Genomic DNA, 17247 nt, shown 5'->3' on the forward strand with positions numbered 1-17247 from the left:
GAATCAGAAAATACCTGCTGTCTGCTTGCATCAAATAGGTTATTGTGTCATTTTATCAATATCATTTTGCACATCCATCCCGTGTTTAATGAATGCAAAACACCACATACACACTCACCACATGCATAAACACCATGTTTATACCCATACACACAACACATAAGCACACTCACACCAGGCTCAAACAAACGCTGAACACAGAAATACCTACACCAGAATGGCCATGTTACGGACATGCGCAAGAACATCACAGGCACACACACACACATACAATGCTCACTCACACTACACATGTAAATATGTAGATCCCATATACTAGAAATAGACTAGCACAAACTTTCACTATTTGCAAACAGGGCCTCAAAAATTGCAAGTACCACAAGCTTTCAGTGCTTATCTCCCCTTAGCTGAATCTGCCTAGAATATATATATATATATCACAATGACCAATGAATGATGAATGAAGTCTTGAAATTAAACACTGAGAAGACTGAAATTGTGATGGATCTTTGAGAAGAGCTCTTCTCTGTGTAACGACACTTATTGGCAACTGATCTAGGACCTACTCCCACTCCCAAGCCAAGAATCTTAGAATAGTCACCGAATGCAAACTCGACATGACAGCTCAAGTCAGTGCTGTCACCACCTCATGCTTCCACACCCTGAAGACGCATATCTGACCTCACCACAAGAAGCTATATTGGTGCAGATGTAGTCACTATATGTAATCTAGTGCATCATTAATGCTGAATCTTTTTCAGTACTTTGTGAAAAGTATGTATCTGCAGTTGTTATAGAGATAGCAACTGCAGCCTTTGAGGGGAAACATCCTTTACAACGAAACTTTTACAACGCACTACCATTACGACGCAACTTTAACAACGCAAACCATTACAACGCATAGCGCTGGGGGGCGCTCTAGGATAGGGAATGTATTTAATATACTATCCAACACCTTTCCTACTATCCACGGGGACTGGAGTTGGAATAGTAAATTAAATAAATCACTATCCAGCGCCTAAAAGCACTATGCGTTGTAATGGTATGCGATGTAAAAACCGCGTTGTAAAGGTAGGCGTTGTAAAAGTATGCGTTGTAACGTCATACATCCCCTTTGCGAACTCATTTTAAACACAAATAATAATAATAAAGAGCTTATAGAGCGCCCAGTAACTCCATCTCGGCGTGTCCCCGCGCTAAGAGCTAACTAACGAGCACCATAATACAGCCTCTGTCCCTACACTGTGTAGAGTAGTGTTTTAAGCTTAGCCCTGAACAACGCTTCACTGCCCTCCAATCTCAGGGCAGGAGGAAGTTTGTTCCAGTGTTGGGCTGCTTGGAACGCAAAAGATCGTCCACCCATTCTGGCCTTCCTAACCCTGGGCACTGTCAGCAGCCCAGTGCCCTCAGACCGGAGGGTCCTTGTTGGTTCGTAGCGGCTGACTAAGTCCCTAAGGTAGGCGGGCGACCTGCCCCAGACAATTCGGTGACAGAAGAGGAGGCATTTGAACAGCACGCGTTTCTTCACTGGCAACCAATGAAGCGCATCCAAAGCCTTCTGAGAATTAGCTCTCCTGGGTCTTCTTAGCACCAGTCTAGCGGCGGAATTCTGGATAACTTGCAGGCGACCAAGGCTGCCCTTGTTGGACCCTAGGAACAGGATGTTTCCATAGTCCAACCGAGAGGTCACCAATGCCTGCGTCAGTGTCCTTCTAGCCGCAAGAGGTAATAGGTCTAAAGTTTTATTTAGGGTCTTCAGTACCCCAAAACACTTGCCCACAAGACGCCTTATATGACCTTCACAGGAGAGGGTGGGGTTGATCCAGACTCCTAAATTCTTAGCCTCCTCGCAAGGTGAGGGAGTAGGGCCAAGGCACGAAGGCCACCACTCGGCTGACCAGCTTTTGCTCTTTCCCCCCACTACCAAAACCTCTGTCTTAGAGCCGTTGAGCTTTAGGCAGTGGGAGTCCATCCACTCAGCTAGCGCCTGCATACAAGACCTAAAGTTCATGGCGGTATTGGTGGGGTTCTGCGATAGAGAGATCAGCAGCTGAGTGTCGTCGGCGTATGATACCAGTTCCACCCCGAACGACTGTACCACCTTCGCCAGGGAGGCCATGTACAGATTAAAAAGAGTAGGGCTCAAAGCTGAGCCCTGAGGCACTCCCTGATCTAGTGGCATCTCTACCGAACAACATTCCCCTTGTTGTACCTGGAAGCATCTTCCTGTGAGAAATGACTGCAACCAGTACAGCGCGGGACCAACGACCCCAGCTTCATTAAGACACTGTAGCAGGATCCTCACACTTGTAAACAGGTGCGCTGGGCATGAGTAGGGACAGTGCACCATGCTAAAATAAATGAGCTGCCCTCAGGACAGCTGCGAACCCGTGCCTGCCCTGGGAGCAGGGCTTTCAATGAAATACGGAATTACTGTTAATAAATATAGAAATCAAGCGCTTCACAATGCAGTCGAAATGCGGCCTGCAATTTAAAGAGGGTAGAGAGACCCCCTTGCAGTCAGGTGCAGTTAGTGACTGCACCTGCCTAAAGGGCAATGTCTGGGGAGAGTGGGGGGGTCCATGTTAGCCCCTTGGCATCCTCCAGTAGGCTGGCTTATGGAGGCACACAGGCTGCGCACCACCTCTTTGCGGCATACTGTCAGTGCGCATCCGGAGGGTCTTTTTGCCCCTATGCCTGCATCCATGATGGGGCGGGCGCCGAGGCAAAGCCATTCCCTCAATCCCATGAATCTGAGAGAATGCACTCTGAAGATAGACTTGGCTCTACATGTGCTCCAGCGCGATCAGTATTACAGAAGGGCTGCTCAAGCGGCCCTCTTCTGTAATATCATAGTGCCCCAAAGCGCACAAAGCAGGCCATTGCGCCCCTGGACCTCTTGGTGTGCTACACCCCAGAAGGATACCACTTTGACTGCAATAGCCAGTTTTATAGTTGCCAGACATGAAAACTACTCTCGGGTATCAAGAATACTGCTTTATTTTGTTCCAATGTGTTGCTGTTTACTCAAACCTTTTTTCATCAATGAAAGCAAAAGAATTACATGAAAAGAAACAGTTACAAAGATCACAGTGTGTAACAAAAATAGGCGTTGGAGAAATTGCAAGGAGTAAATAGCCAGTCTTCCTAGTGCAAAGGTGGAAAGGCTTGGGTGTGGGCACAGGGACCTCCTTAAACTTGGACTACAATCTGCTTGGTCTCCGGTGCTTTTATTTAAGCCTGGCCTGCTGGAAATTATGAGGGTTGGGCCTGACGTGTAGAGACATCAGCTATTACTGTCAAATAACTCTCTACATGCTCCGTATGATTGTTTGGAAGAAAATACAACATAAATCGAGCACTTGTAGGCTACCTCCAGAATTGTCAATAATTGGGCACACATTGACCCGCTCAAACGCACCCTTGGACGGTCCACATATAAATTCCTGGAACTGGGCCTGCCTATAACTGTGCAGCCCATACAATGCACCAACACAATTTGCTGCACTCCGTCTACATATAGCATTAATTAATACATTGCATTATGAAATGGCAAATAAAATCAGATGAAGCACTACCAAAAAGCTAAATATTATTTTCGATAAATGTAATAATGCCCTTACAAAACCACACATGAGCTTGTGCAGCCCTTGATTCTGTGATGTTTTTAAATATATGACAGTGGGGACAGTGGTCTATGGTTCGGTCTTTACTTTATGTAAGGAACGTGTGTGTATGTGGGCGGGGTGATTGGAGGTGAGCATGCAGTGCTCCGGGGATGGCTGTCTGCTGTTCCTAGTGCCAAGAGTCTGCACATGCGTACTGCAGTATATTTGAATAAAAAGTAGCACTTAACGTTAAAGCTTCATATAGCACCAAGTGGGGCAATATTTGATATTTATCTTAACAGGGATTTTTTTGCATTGTTTAAATCACAATTAAGTTTTACACGTAGCGTCACACATGAAGCATTGAATGTCACACATAAAATGGTAATGTTACACATACACAATCTAAAACTTGGCAGCTATTCATAAGAGGTAGTTTGTGTTAGACTGTAAGACACAAGGGGCTACTGTGACCTACCTCTAGAACTGGACTGGACGTTGCACAACTTGTACCTGGGTCATACATGCCAAACCTCCCAATTCAGGGAGGAGACTACTGATTTCAAGGCCGGTCTCCTGCCGCCTGATTCCTGATTCAGAAACCTGATTCGGATTGCCGAATCATGATCTGCTGGAATAAACGCGTAAGTCAAATGTTGGTGCCTGTTACGCACGTTCTCATCTCCCCCTCCCAACAATTACCTCTGACATCAAAGGTTAAGGCTTCGTCCTTAATTCTAGGAGGGGGAGGTTAGAGTGTGTGACAGGTCTCGACATCTACTTTTGTCAGTTTTACGTAGTGCACACAAAAACTGAGCTTAGGACTCTTTTTGTTTCTGTTATGTTATTAAACTGCGAAAATAAAAAATGCTGCTCCCTACATGCCAATATACCAGATTCCGGAAGATTGCCTCTGCTTTAATATAGATCAATGGGGAAACTACAATCTCCCATCATTTTTTTTTTTTTAATCGCCCACCTGCCTGCCCTGAAATGTTGTCATGCAGGTCTTTAAGTGGACCGGGTCCTGCCGGTGCTCAGCACTAGCAGTTCTAAAAAGCAGGTGCTGAGACGGGTCCCTATCGGGCTCTCAATTTTCGCTCTCATACTCAAAAGTGAAAAATATACATTAACTGTGCAGCAATGTCACCCTTCATTCACTGTCTTTGATGTAACTTCAGAGAGACTCATAGTTCTTTCGCAGTCTCATTTCAGAGTTGAAGCATTCTCGATATTCAATACAACAAAGCCATAGTTGTTGCTTATTTATCTTATGCAACTAACAACCACTGGCAAAGCCAATAGTCCTGGGTTGTTACAAGTGTAATGTTTACTTGTTGTATTACATATCTTGGATGCAATGACAGAAGCAGTAAATTACCAGGCAGACGGCACACTATGCGAAGCACAGATTGTTAGATTACCTGTTTTTAAGCCACGCCCTAATTAGATCCACCACTCCCCTTTTAGACATCCCTCAACCCCCACTTTTTTCATCCCACTTAAAGCCCTGTTGGCATGTATGCGGGGTACTGCACAGGCATCCTCTCCAGAGGTGGACACACGCAGTCAGGAGAGACTGAAACCTGAAAATTAGAACTCACCGTTGTTTTCACAGGCTGTTCCTGTACAGGCCTGCTGCCAGTTCCACAGGCCTCAATAACCCAGTAAGTACACTGGTTTGCTCCTCAGTGTCTTTGCGGCTCGGCCTCCCAGTTCTGCCTTGGCCTGCTTCCAGCTCCCTGCAGCATCCCCCGGTCCTGGATGCTTGGTACACCGCCAACAAGGCGAGAGTGTGCAGCTTGTTCAACGCTGAGCGTCTCCCGTAAAAGTCTTTTGTCTCTGTTCATTACTTCTGCCTCCTTCCTCTAGAAATTGAGATGCTTTCTGTCGGTGACACTCCTGGGATTAGTGGCACGCAGCACCTGAGCATCGTCCTATACTTTCCTTCGAGTTAATCGGGAGCCGCCGCCTGCCATGGAGCCGCCCTGTACGCACACACGCACGCCCGCCCGCCGACTGTGCCTGTACTAGAATCATCGTGAGTCAGCTAAAAACCTGCTCGAGAGCTGTGGCTCCGAGCGCGGCGCTTCCCCGCAGGCAGAGCTGTTTAGCTCCCGCGGATTCCCGGCGAGACTCCACAGTGCGATTCCATGTCGGCCTCGGCCGCAGCCAGGTTGTATAATTCCACGCCCGGTGTCTGTGGTTTCAAGTTTCTTTCTTTGTCCGATCAACTCGCTCCCCAGACTCCAGGTTTTGGAGACATGTTAATTACCTGTTCTAGCAGGTGGTTGTTGTTCCTGCTCGATTGCATTGTAGACAGTGGGCTGCATTCACTCTTCCAGTTGCACACACTCGTTCGCTGTATGACAGTTGCATTTTCTGCCACAAACGGAAGTTCCATTCTCTGCTCTGACTGCACCACCCATAGTGCCTATTTAGTCAACCCTCCCCACCTTTGTAGATCCTAGCATGCAATTGGAATAAATAAATCACACATCACAATTTTGTTGGGAAAAGTTTGCTGCAGGTTTATTCCATACAAAAGTATGCCAACGTGGTGGGGCAGGTATAAATACCTTGCCCCTACCCTCTGACTTCGGAAGAGACGCCGCTGGCACGCCGGGCTGGGGGACTCCTCCCTGGGCTCCCCTCAACTAGAGGGGTGGCGGTGTACCTAATGTGGCATTAAGGTGGTCGTCCTTTTGAGGAGGCCCACTGCGTGAGCCACGGGCAGCCTCATTCTGCTCCATGTAACACTAGCTGCCCACGCGAGATGTAGTCTCTTTCTTGGCTGAACTGAAGGTGTACTTCATCTCCTTAATGCAGATTACAACGAGGCACAAGTTCTGTTTTTAGAATTGGCTGAAGGATTGAGTCTCAGTTCTCTGCTGCAGGTTCTAATCACTGCGTGATGATTGCTCATTTAACACTACCTGCAAATTCACCCCCTGCTCAAGTTGAAGCGCTCCACTGGGTAAAGTTAGAACATGGCATTTGATTGTGAGCACACAAGAGCCTATGCAGAGTGGGCCTTCCAATTGGGAACAGATAGAAATTGGAATTTGGTGTCTCTGCACACACAATTTAAAAAAAACACATTTTAGTGAAGATGGTTTTTAAGTTGCAGGTCTGAAAATACCACTTTTAGAAAGTATGCATTTTCTTACTTAACCATTCTTTGCGTCTGGCTGTCCCTAGAATACACGTCTGGGTTGGATGACAGTTGAGCTTTGTGAATCCACTCTAGACAGTCGCACACAAAAGGAGCTGAGGTGTGCCCTGCATATCACGATGACTATCACCAGACTGATGGGTCTTCCTGAGGTAGAGTGGTGGGAGGATTTGACATTTGCACCTGAATAGGGCTGTGTCTGTCCCTTCGCAAAGAGCTGCCTACCACCCTGTAGTGTGTTTGGAGCTAGGGCCAAGAAGGGTAGGGTCTTGTGTCATACAAATATCTTTCTGTGAAGTATACCTACCCCAATTATAAGTAAGTAAGTATTTTATTAGCACAGTTAATTAAAACCAATGCAATACAAAAACGGAATATAAAACAAGGATATAAAATGACATGTATTTTTAAAAACATAGCATAGACATTGCTGTTCTGTTCATACTGGTAATGACGTGTATTGTCCTTCCATTTTACACGCCAGGGATACTTCGTGGTGATAGTTTTTATTTTAAAAGCGGTTAAAAGTCAGTTCTGGGCATTTTTTTCCACTGCCTTTATGAATTTTACCAGGCTGCAGCTCAGCTGGGGATCCTGGGATGAAAAACAGGTGAGAGCTGCATTCCTTCGTGTGCGTATCCCGTATCTGATAAAATGGCGCTTCAGCAGGAGTTTCCGCTCGGCTAGCATTTTCTCGCACGAACATAGCAAGTGTAGCATATATTCTTGTGTAACACCACATAGCCTGCAAAGCGTGCCTGCTTTCTCTTTTAACCAATTTGGAAAATGCTGTATGCAGGCTAACAGGCCTAACCGGTACCTTAGGAAGCACATTTTGGTAGTTTTGGCGTAACCCAAGCCGAGATAGTTCTGAGGAGCTATTTCCGTATATGAGTTTAGAATCATCCAGGCGTGAGTTCTTTTTGAGAAGTCAACTTTGTCTTGAACCCATGACAGTTGTTTAATAGACTTCTTTACCAATTTTTTGAGCGTTGTACGATTTGCGGGGGTAGTCCAGAGCTGTTTCAACCCAGTGTTTGCAAGACTGTTTGCCAAATACTTGGCTGCTGGTGAGGTTGGATGCTGCTCTAGCTCCCTCCACAGATAGTTGTTCAGTGTTCCTTGTGCGGATTTCCTCGCTTTATCCCATGCGCAGATTAGGCCCCTTGTCTTGCCAGGAGCTGACGTTGAATGCCAAACTCCAGCCTAATCTGCGACGGAGAGGTTCGCTTGGGGAGACTGAAGATGATTCTATGTGCAGCTGTAATCGTGCTATCAAGTGTTGTTGCGTCTCTGCCTCGCTGCACCTCGCTCCCATAGGTGATAGTTGGCAGCAATTTGGGGCGAATAACTTGTATCAGAGGTTTTAGGGAAGGACCAGATAGTTTATTGTTGAGTGCTTTTAAGGAAATTGCCAGTGCCAGTCCTTTTCCTCTTATGCTTGATCTTTGCACACTGAACCATCCACCATCATCAATCTTTACGCCTAGGTATTTGTATGTGGACGTATCTTTGATACGAGAGTTGTTCCAGAACCATGAAAGAGGTTTCTTTTTGCTTTTGCTGATCGTCATCGTCTGGGTTTTCTCAAGGTTTATTGTTGGGTCGTTTGGCTTGGAGTAGTTCTGTGTCGTGTTCACAAGTTTTTGCAGCCCTACCTTGGTGTGACTTATTAGGACTATATCGTCCGCATATAAGAGACATGGTAGGTGCAGCCCTCCTAATTTGGGTGCATGGGAGTTGCAGTTGTTCAGGATTGGTACCAGATCACCTAGGTACAGGTTGAATAGCGTCGGGGCCAGGACGCAGCCCTGCTTGAGACCTTTGTTGGTGTGTATGCGCCTCGACAGCAGTGAGCCGTACCCCACCTTTATCTGTACCCAAGTCTCCGTATGCAGATTTATCAGCAAGTCCAAAAGTGGTTTTGAGATCCCCCATCCATTTAGTTTTGACCATAAGATGTTCCGGTTGATGTGGTCAAAAGCAGCTTTATAATCTATGTAGCAGAAGTGTAGGGGCATTTTTTTTGTTTCTGCCTTGTCTATTAGCATGCCCATAGTTAGGATATTGGTCATGGTGCCCACTGATTTGACAAAACCTGTCTGATTGACCGGTATTAAAGATTTCTCTATGGCCCAAGCCTGTAACTCCTCCAGCAATATGCCTGCGAAGTACTTCCAATTAGCTAAAATGGTGCAAGTACTGGACCTCTGACACCACATACTTGGAACACAAATGGACTGAGGACATTCTGCCAAGAACAAGAGCTATTGTGCAGCCAGGAGGGACTGCCACTTTGCTGCTTGCTTTGCTGTATTGTCCTGCTGCTTTTGTCTTTCGAGTAAGAGAACTGAACTTTGCTCTCTGCATCCTACTTTCTAAGGTTCTCCAAGGGCTTGAGTTGAGTGCCATCGAAGACTTCACCTGATTTTCTGCTGAGAGCCCTACTCTGCCAAATGGTGCCAAATCCAGTTCCTGTGCTCTTGGAAGTGGGTTTGCTGTGCTAAGCAAGAAGAAACCAATACATTGACTTTGAGCATGACTTCGAAGCCAGCACCGCTCTTTGACACCGTGCTCCTGCCTGCACCAGAGCTGTGGTCCCTGCTCAACATATTGACTGCGACTTACAACGCAGGCACGACATCGCCGCAGAACCTCTAAAGAGCCACTGCCTTGCAAAGTCTCGGGCGTCAACAGCTCAATGACTCTGCCCCATCTCCAGGAACCAACACCGTACTTGCGTAAGTGACGCCTCACCTCCGTCCCAAACACGGACATGCCAACTAAATATACCGACAATAAGGAACTAATGATGCACCGGCCTCAGTGACGCCTCACCTCCCGAGCGCCTTATACGTTCTTTGTTTTGCCATTGTTTCGAAGGTACCTTAACCAGGGTCTGTATAACTCAGTTGCCGGCCCGTGCTCCATCACGGTCAGCCCCAAACTTTGAGATTCGACTTCGTCAAGCACGTCGCTATAGCCCCGCCAGAGCTATTGTGTTTCTAAGCTGTATAACTGCATTTAATCTTTGAAAATTCATAACTTGACTTGTGTATGTTGGATTTATGTTGTTTTGGTATTGTTTTACTCAGATACATGTTGGTTATTTTTCTAAACTTGGGTGGACTTCTTTTGTTGTATTTTCACTGTGTGTGTGTGTGTGCACACATACCTTACACATTGCCTCTTTAGTTTAGCCTGAGTGCTCGGAGCCAAGCTATCCAAAGATGAGCATAGGTAAACTTAATGTGTGACTAGGATGGGGCCCTTCTGACACACTGTGGAAACCACTGCCAAATCGAGGCTCCATTTCTAACACAGAGCTACACTGTGATCTACATATGTTTAAATCCATGACACCACCTTGGCCTGTGTTACAGGCAGTGTTCCCCCTAATTTATTTCCTAGGGTGTGCAGAAGTGTGAGGTCTGCAGCCAAGGCTGTGGGCGCCAAAAAACTGCCATGCATGCAATAGTTACTGTGGGTTCAAGTTTAGGCCAAACGGGAATGTGCTCACATGTTTATTTATTAGCATTAATTACACTCAACATGTTAATTAACAAATATAGCTTGTTAAACCTTCTGTGATGCAGCTTTTCCCTTGCATTCGTACTTCACAAGTGGTAGAGCTGGGCAAGCTAGGAATTTCAAATGAAGGACTGAGCCAGATACAATCCTAAAGAAGACCCCACATGAAATGATACAGCAAGGGGCCTGCAAAAATATGATAAAGACTCTTGTTAATTAAAAATAGGTTCTTTTTCTAAAATGTGCATTTCAATAATAGTACAATAGACGATAGCACTGCACAATGAGGGTGACAGACTTTAACAACCCCGGGCCGACCAGGGTCGGGCAGCCTTTTTAGTGCTGCTCGACATGTCGGCCGCGTTCGACACGGTCAGCCATACAATATTGATCAGGAGATTGGCGGAGGTTGGAGTATCTGGGCTGGCCCTTGAATGGCTGATGTCATATCTTGATCATAGACACCAGCTAGTGGCCATACCACCCTTTAAATCAAACATCAGAAGGGTTGGTCAGGGCGTACCTCAAGGGTCAGCCATCAGTCCCATTCTTTTCAATCTCTACCTCCGCCCCCTGATCATGTTGATTAAATCCTTTGGCATTACGGTTACCAACTACGCTGACGACACCCAGCTCATCTTTTCCCTTGAGGGTAAGGATGGGGTGTCCCAGGAGGCCTTTCATCGCTGTATGAACACCAAGGCTGAATGGCTGGGTAATAACTCCCTGCAGTTCAACAGCGCAAAAACTGAGGTGTTGCACTGCTCCCTGGACCGTATCCCCAGACCACTACCGCCGGATTTCTGGCCTCCCGATTTCCAGGGCGCTAGCTCGCCCGCGGATTCGGTTCGTAACTTGGGGGTAGTGTTCAGCGCTAGCCTGCAGCTTGATGCATCAGTGAATCGAACGGTGGCCACCTGCATGGCATTGCTTTGCTCGCTGCGCAAGATCTTGCCCCTGCTCCCGTCACAGGTAAGATCAGAGGTAGTGCGGAGCATAATTCTAAGTCGCATTGACTACTGCAACGCACTACTTTTGGGAGCCCCGGCTAACTTAGTCGGTAAATTACAGCGGGTGCAGAATTTTGCCGCTAAACTGGTCCTTTCACGCCGTCGCCTGGACTCCTCCGCTAAGGCACTTAGGGACCTTCATTGGTTGCCAGTCTCCCAGCGGATTGATTTTAAAGCATTATGCTTGGTGTTTAGGGCCTTACATGGGCAGGGTCCGCCCCCTCTGCGGGACCTTTTCTTGGTACACCCCGTCCAGACTGCTACGTTCAGCCTCTTCTCATCTGGTGGTTGTACCTAAGATTCTGAGGTCCCGGACTGGTGGTCGGTCTTTTAGATTTGCGGCTGCAAAATTATGGAACTCCCTCCCCTTAGGTCTGAGAGGTCTGGAAAATTTTAACTCTTTTAAAAAAGCCTTGAAAACTCACCTGTTCCCCAGGGCAATGTAAATGCATCTGCTGCTGGAAAACATCATGTATGTGTAGGTGTCAGGGCAGTCTAAGCGCCAGGATGCCCGTTGGGTGACAGAAATCGCGCTATATAAGAATATCTATACATACATACATACTATAAGGAATGGGCAACGTACTGTGACTGTCCTAAAACGTGACACCCATGTTTCACAGTACACCGAAGACGCAGCATCAGATTGTAAATTCAAGAGCCATTCTTCAGATTGAAACTCTAGAAGCCAGAGGGACTGAAAGCACCCCAGGTTCATGATACCATACCATATTAATAGAGTAGGCTGTGTACCACAAATGTACTTTCCCACCATCATTATGTAGAGGGAGTATTTGAATCTGTATTCCTGTATTCCTCCTGTGTGGAGGAGTTGAGAAGAGGTGCACACACTTCGCAGGCCTCTGGGGTACCTACAGACAAAATGCGGGTTCCGTTCCCTGCAATCCAATTCAGAGAGAGTCTCTACGGTATTGCACATATGCAGCAGTGCTTTAAGTGGACTGATTTTAGTGAGGTATCTCTAAAATAGATTGATTATACCCAGTCCTCACGGGATTACTAGGTGGCTCTGTCTGTAAACACAGTATCTCTAAAATGGGCATGGTCCAAGAAGTGCAACTAAGAATCCTTTTCAATGTGGCATGGCTGAAAACATGTGACCCAGAATCACTTGCTTCACACAGCGACCTAACTAACCAATATTGTGGTGCATTTCAGAGTTTTCTGTTACTACAACTACTGAGCCGCACTAACAGATCGGAGGAAGCGAGGATGCCTCCCAAGCCCAGCCGTGTGGCACGCCTGAAGGCTCTGGGTGTGAGGGCAGGCGCAGAAGCAAACTCCAGCATCTTGGTATAAAGTCCCAAGGGACCAAGGCCGGTGGGCTGCTTAAATTCTAACACCAGGACGTCCCTAAAGGGGAGACAGACCCAGGACGGGCCAAAGAAAGGTGAGAGGCAGGAGACTTCAAAGCAAGCTGATCTCACTGACAGTAGTATGGGGACAAAGGGGGGAAGACTGCCCAATAGATCCTATGGCATATTCACAGCCACAACCACTGCTGGTGCTTCAAGGGCAAGCCGTGAAGTGCAGCTTTACAGATTTCTTCACCATGACCCCCCAAGCTGATGGTTATGGTGCAATGGTCGGCCACAAGGAGCAACCGACTAAACCGCCGGATATTGAAATTTTCGGGGGGGCAGCTGCCTTCTTTTAGCACAGGGGATGCCTCTTGTAGTAAGCAGCCAGCTGACAAGGCGATAATCCAAGCCGATGATATCCATGGCGAGATTGCTACCGAAAGTTCTGAGGATGCTAACAGTCACAGACCCCTTCTGTCTTTCGAATTTGGGCAGTTAGCCTCAACCTTGGTGGACAATCTTTTCAATGTAGACCACTCCTCCCTGGCTCAGGAACAGTCCGCAGGCACTGCGGCCCAACTGAACACTATTATGCTAGTCGAGGAGGCAACAGGTCTTATGGGGTTGGAGGATACTTTAGAATTAGGGGATACATTTTTCTCTGTGACCGATGGCTCCGATGTTAGCTCCTCTTGAGATAGCAGCAACACACAATTCTCCAGCTCCAGTCTCAGTACCCATGAGAAGGGCACAGAAGCATAGATATTCCCACCCATTCGAAAGGGAACCAGAAGAGAACACCAGATCTAATGCAGGCCCCAACTTAAAATGGCAATACTCTGCTACCCAGAGTGTTTATCCAGATCTTTCGGGACAGGGGAAGGATGCTGCCAATGCGACATCAACACAAGCTGAAGAGCGCTCCTTGAAAATCATTTACGAATCTATCAAACAACTGCAAGATGAGACCCGAATGGATGGAAAGAAAAAATGACTGGCAACAAAGAAACTTCAGGCCGCTGTGAGGAAAATGGCTAAAGCTTTCAAAGATATAAATTCGAGACTGAAGCTGGTTGAAGAGCGAACTAGCACACTAGAAGATGGCTTGATCAGAACTCAGGCACAGACTAAAACCTACGCAAATAATTTCACGTGTTTTCAATGGAAGATGAAAGACTTTGAGAATAGGCAAAGGCGGAATGACCTACGGATAATTGGCATACAAGAAGGAATAGAAGGGAAAGACATACGGGCCTATGTACTGAGACTAATGAAGGGACCTTTTCCAGAACTCCAGCACTGAAATTGGGAGATAGAGATACAGTGGGTTCACCGTTTCCCTATGACCTTGAAAAAAACATTGCCCAACCCAGCAGAAAAGGAACAGTAATGCAAAGGGCAACACTCATTTATTTCAGGAACTTTTTGCTTCGAGAGGAAGTGTATGCTGAGGCCCCCCGAATGCCAGACAGACTTATGAGAATCAGCCCTTCTTTGCAAAGCCAGATTCCTGCCATGTTACCGTTGAGCGACTATGGAAATTAAGAGAGTTGATTCAGCCCTGTCAATCCTTAGGGGCACAAAGTTTTTTGATGAACCCAGCACGATTAAAGATCATCCACAAGTCTTCACCTCAGAGATTCAAGCTAAAGATTACATTGAAAATGAAAAACGTAATGGCAGGGACCTATATTTTTCTCTCTTTTCCAGCTAGACTGAAGTAGGGAAGGGGGTGTGTCTTCTGGTACTTTATTTTACTTTTTCTTATTACTGTATCTTGTTTTTTTGGTGGATTGCTTTTATGGAAGAAACACCAGGATGTAAGAATTATCGTCGGTAAGACCACAGGAGGGTAGCACTTTTAAAAAGGGGGGTAAAAATAATATATTTTTTTTTAAAAAAGAGGAGGTGGAAAGATAAGAGTAAGGTCTAGCAGGTAGGCAGCAAGGGGGGCTGACTCTCAGGCTCCATCACAGAGACCATAGGTCTGCATGTCTCACATTGTAGGTGGGGGTAGAGAGGAAGGGCGGGGCGCTACGAGAGCATGGAGGGCAGGGTGGGGCATAAGCTGAGGCTTACCGGGGGTGGGGGGATTGGGGAAAACAAAAACACCATCACGTGAGGAAGTTAATGAGAGGTGGCTGGAAATAGAAAAAGGAAAAGAAGGAAAGTGGGGATAGGGTGGGAATACATATGTTTTATGAGAGTAGCAATGATTAATATATTCGGGTTGAACTACGCTGCCAAACGCAGAATAGTTATGGAACAGCTCAAGGTGTTACACCCTGACATAGTCTGTAAACAGGAAACGCACATCGAGGGGACGCGGAAAATCCTATTAGAACAGCTGGGATTTCAACTGATAGTACACACTACACAGGGGACCAGGACATGAGGGGTAGCGATATTCACACAGAAGGAGGGATTGTGTTTAAATCTTGTTTAACTGATGGGTTAGGTCGATGGGCAATTATTGAAGGTTAAGATCAGGGATTTCATTTTACATTATGCTCAATTTATGGGTCGACAGGGGATGACCCAGAAATATTCGAATTTCTTAATTCTGAATTGGCTAAGTGGCCTCTACCGATCATTGTATGTGGCGATATTAATATAAAGGCCATTGGGGGGTTATGGAAGGGGAACCCATGTAAATATACAGGTCGGAAAAAAAAGTCCACAGGGCTCTTATTTAAATGATGGATGATAATGGGCTCATGGATGCCTGGGCGCAACTAAAACCACAGGAGGGGGTAGCACATACTATTCGGCACCACATAGAGTCGTAGCTCGACTAGACTACTTTCTGGTTTCATCTTCTCTCCTCACTTGTACCATCAAGAAACTTCCTCGGATCATCTCCGACCACAATCCCTTGGTTCTGGAGATTCAAAGCGGGGGGGGGGCGAACGCATTTGGACTTTTAAACGTGCCCTGCTATAAAACCCAAACCATGTTCAACATATGAACAAATGGCTTGAGGAATTCCTGGAGGTTAGTGCTGGGTGTGGGATGGTATGCGATGCCCTATAGGCCGGAATCAGAGGGGAAACCCTGAGCTATTTGCTGAACCGGAACAAAAAAACGAAACAAGATGTTAAGACCATGCATAGTACAATATTAGACATAGAAGAAGAACTGGTTAGGGCATTTGCCATTAGCTCAAATACAGATGAAATCCTCAAGAAGCTGGCATTAGCAAAGGCTGCAGCAGGAGAAATCATGGTAACAAGAGCAGCGAGAAAATTATTGGCCTGGAGACAGTCTTGCTATGAATATAGTGAACAAGTTGGACACATGCTAGCTGCAAGGTCTAGACAGAAACCCACTGGGGGGGAACACCCTAGAGATCAAAAATTCAAAGGGGGGAAGTAGTCCCAATGCCCAGTGAAATACCCATGGTTTTTCAAAGCTATCATAAGAATTTATACAAGGAAAATGGGCTCAGGAAGGACAAGAACATAAAATACTATTTAGCATCGCTCACAGCCCAGACATTTTCACTAGAAGACTCAAGGCCTTTGGAGGACATATTTTCAGATGAAGAAATTCAAAAAGCCTCCAGCGAACTGCCATCTGGCAAGGCTGTAGTGCCTGACCAAATCCCACTAGAATTTTATAAGGCTTTTTTTCAACTTTGGGGGGTGATTTAAATTTTGTAATGCGCCAGGCGCAGAAAGGGGAAGCATCCCCAGAGTCATGGGCAGAAGCTAGAATGATTTTTTTCCCCTAACGAACCTGGTTCTTACTGACCTATTAGTTTAATGAATAGCGATGCAAAAATCTTTCTAAAAAATCCTAGCAAATCATTTTAGTACCATGATTGGGAAGGTGATCTCGCTCCGCCAGCACGGGTTTATCCCAGGCAGAGGCACAGCCGAACATATTCGCAGAGTTTTTACTGTTTGATGGTACCTCTGTCACGCGAGATCCTATGGCGCTTATCCTGCTTGACGCAGAGAAGGCATTCGATAGGGTCTCGTGGGGCTACATTAGGGCCGTACTTGAGAATGCGAGGGTAGGAAAGGGGTGTATAAAAGCCGCACAGACACTATATAGGAGTCCTAAGTTTCGACTGAGGTTGATGTGGGGCAAAAGTGACCCGATTGCTATCACATGGGGGACAAGTCAGGGGTGTCCATGCTCTCCCCTCCTATTCGCCTTTTATATCGACCCTTTGATTAGGAAAATTGAGGCAAATGAGGGAATCCTTCCTATTCGATTATACTAGAAACTAAGATTTTAGGTTATGCAGACGGTCTGGCAATAACTGCCGTAAATCCATCTGTGGCTTAACAGAAATAGAGCATGAGGCTGAATGCTTTGGGGTGGTCTCAGGCTATCGGCTTAACCGGGAAAAAACACAAATTGTAGTTAACGACAGGCTCTCTTTGTCAGATTCACAGGTGCTACGTATCTTGGGGTTATTATAACATCAGAATTAGGTAAAGTCGTCGAAAGCAATCGTGTCCCTGTGATTCAAAAATGTAAGAAAGATTTTTATAGGCTGAATAATTTGCATCTTTAGATTGTGGGACGCTGTAACGTAATATTAAGATGATATTCCATCTAAAAATGTTGTATCTAGTTAGAACGATACC

The 17247-nt window shown here is 46.2% G+C and overlaps 1 protein-coding gene across 2 annotated transcripts in view; it reads right to left on the bottom strand.

The window, feature by feature from the left end:
* LOC144822522 (apoptosis-inducing factor 3-like) overlaps window positions 1-17247 on the bottom strand; it is a 545716-nt gene that overhangs the window by 490709 nt on the left and 37760 nt on the right. Inside the window, exon 1 of one of the 2 annotated variants that reach the window (XM_078680158.1) lies at window positions 5213-5625. The exons of the other annotated variant lie outside the window; for it this stretch is intronic. The gene's annotated coding sequence lies outside the window, so the exon portion shown is untranslated. Of the gene's footprint in view, window positions 1-5212; window positions 5626-17247 lie in introns of those variants that run through there. 2 annotated transcript variants of the gene reach the window in all.

Source organism: Lissotriton helveticus, chromosome 3_1 (genome assembly GCF_964261635.1).
Source record: "Lissotriton helveticus chromosome 3_1, aLisHel1.1, whole genome shotgun sequence".
NCBI classification, from domain to species: Eukaryota; Metazoa; Chordata; class Amphibia; order Caudata; family Salamandridae; genus Lissotriton; species Lissotriton helveticus.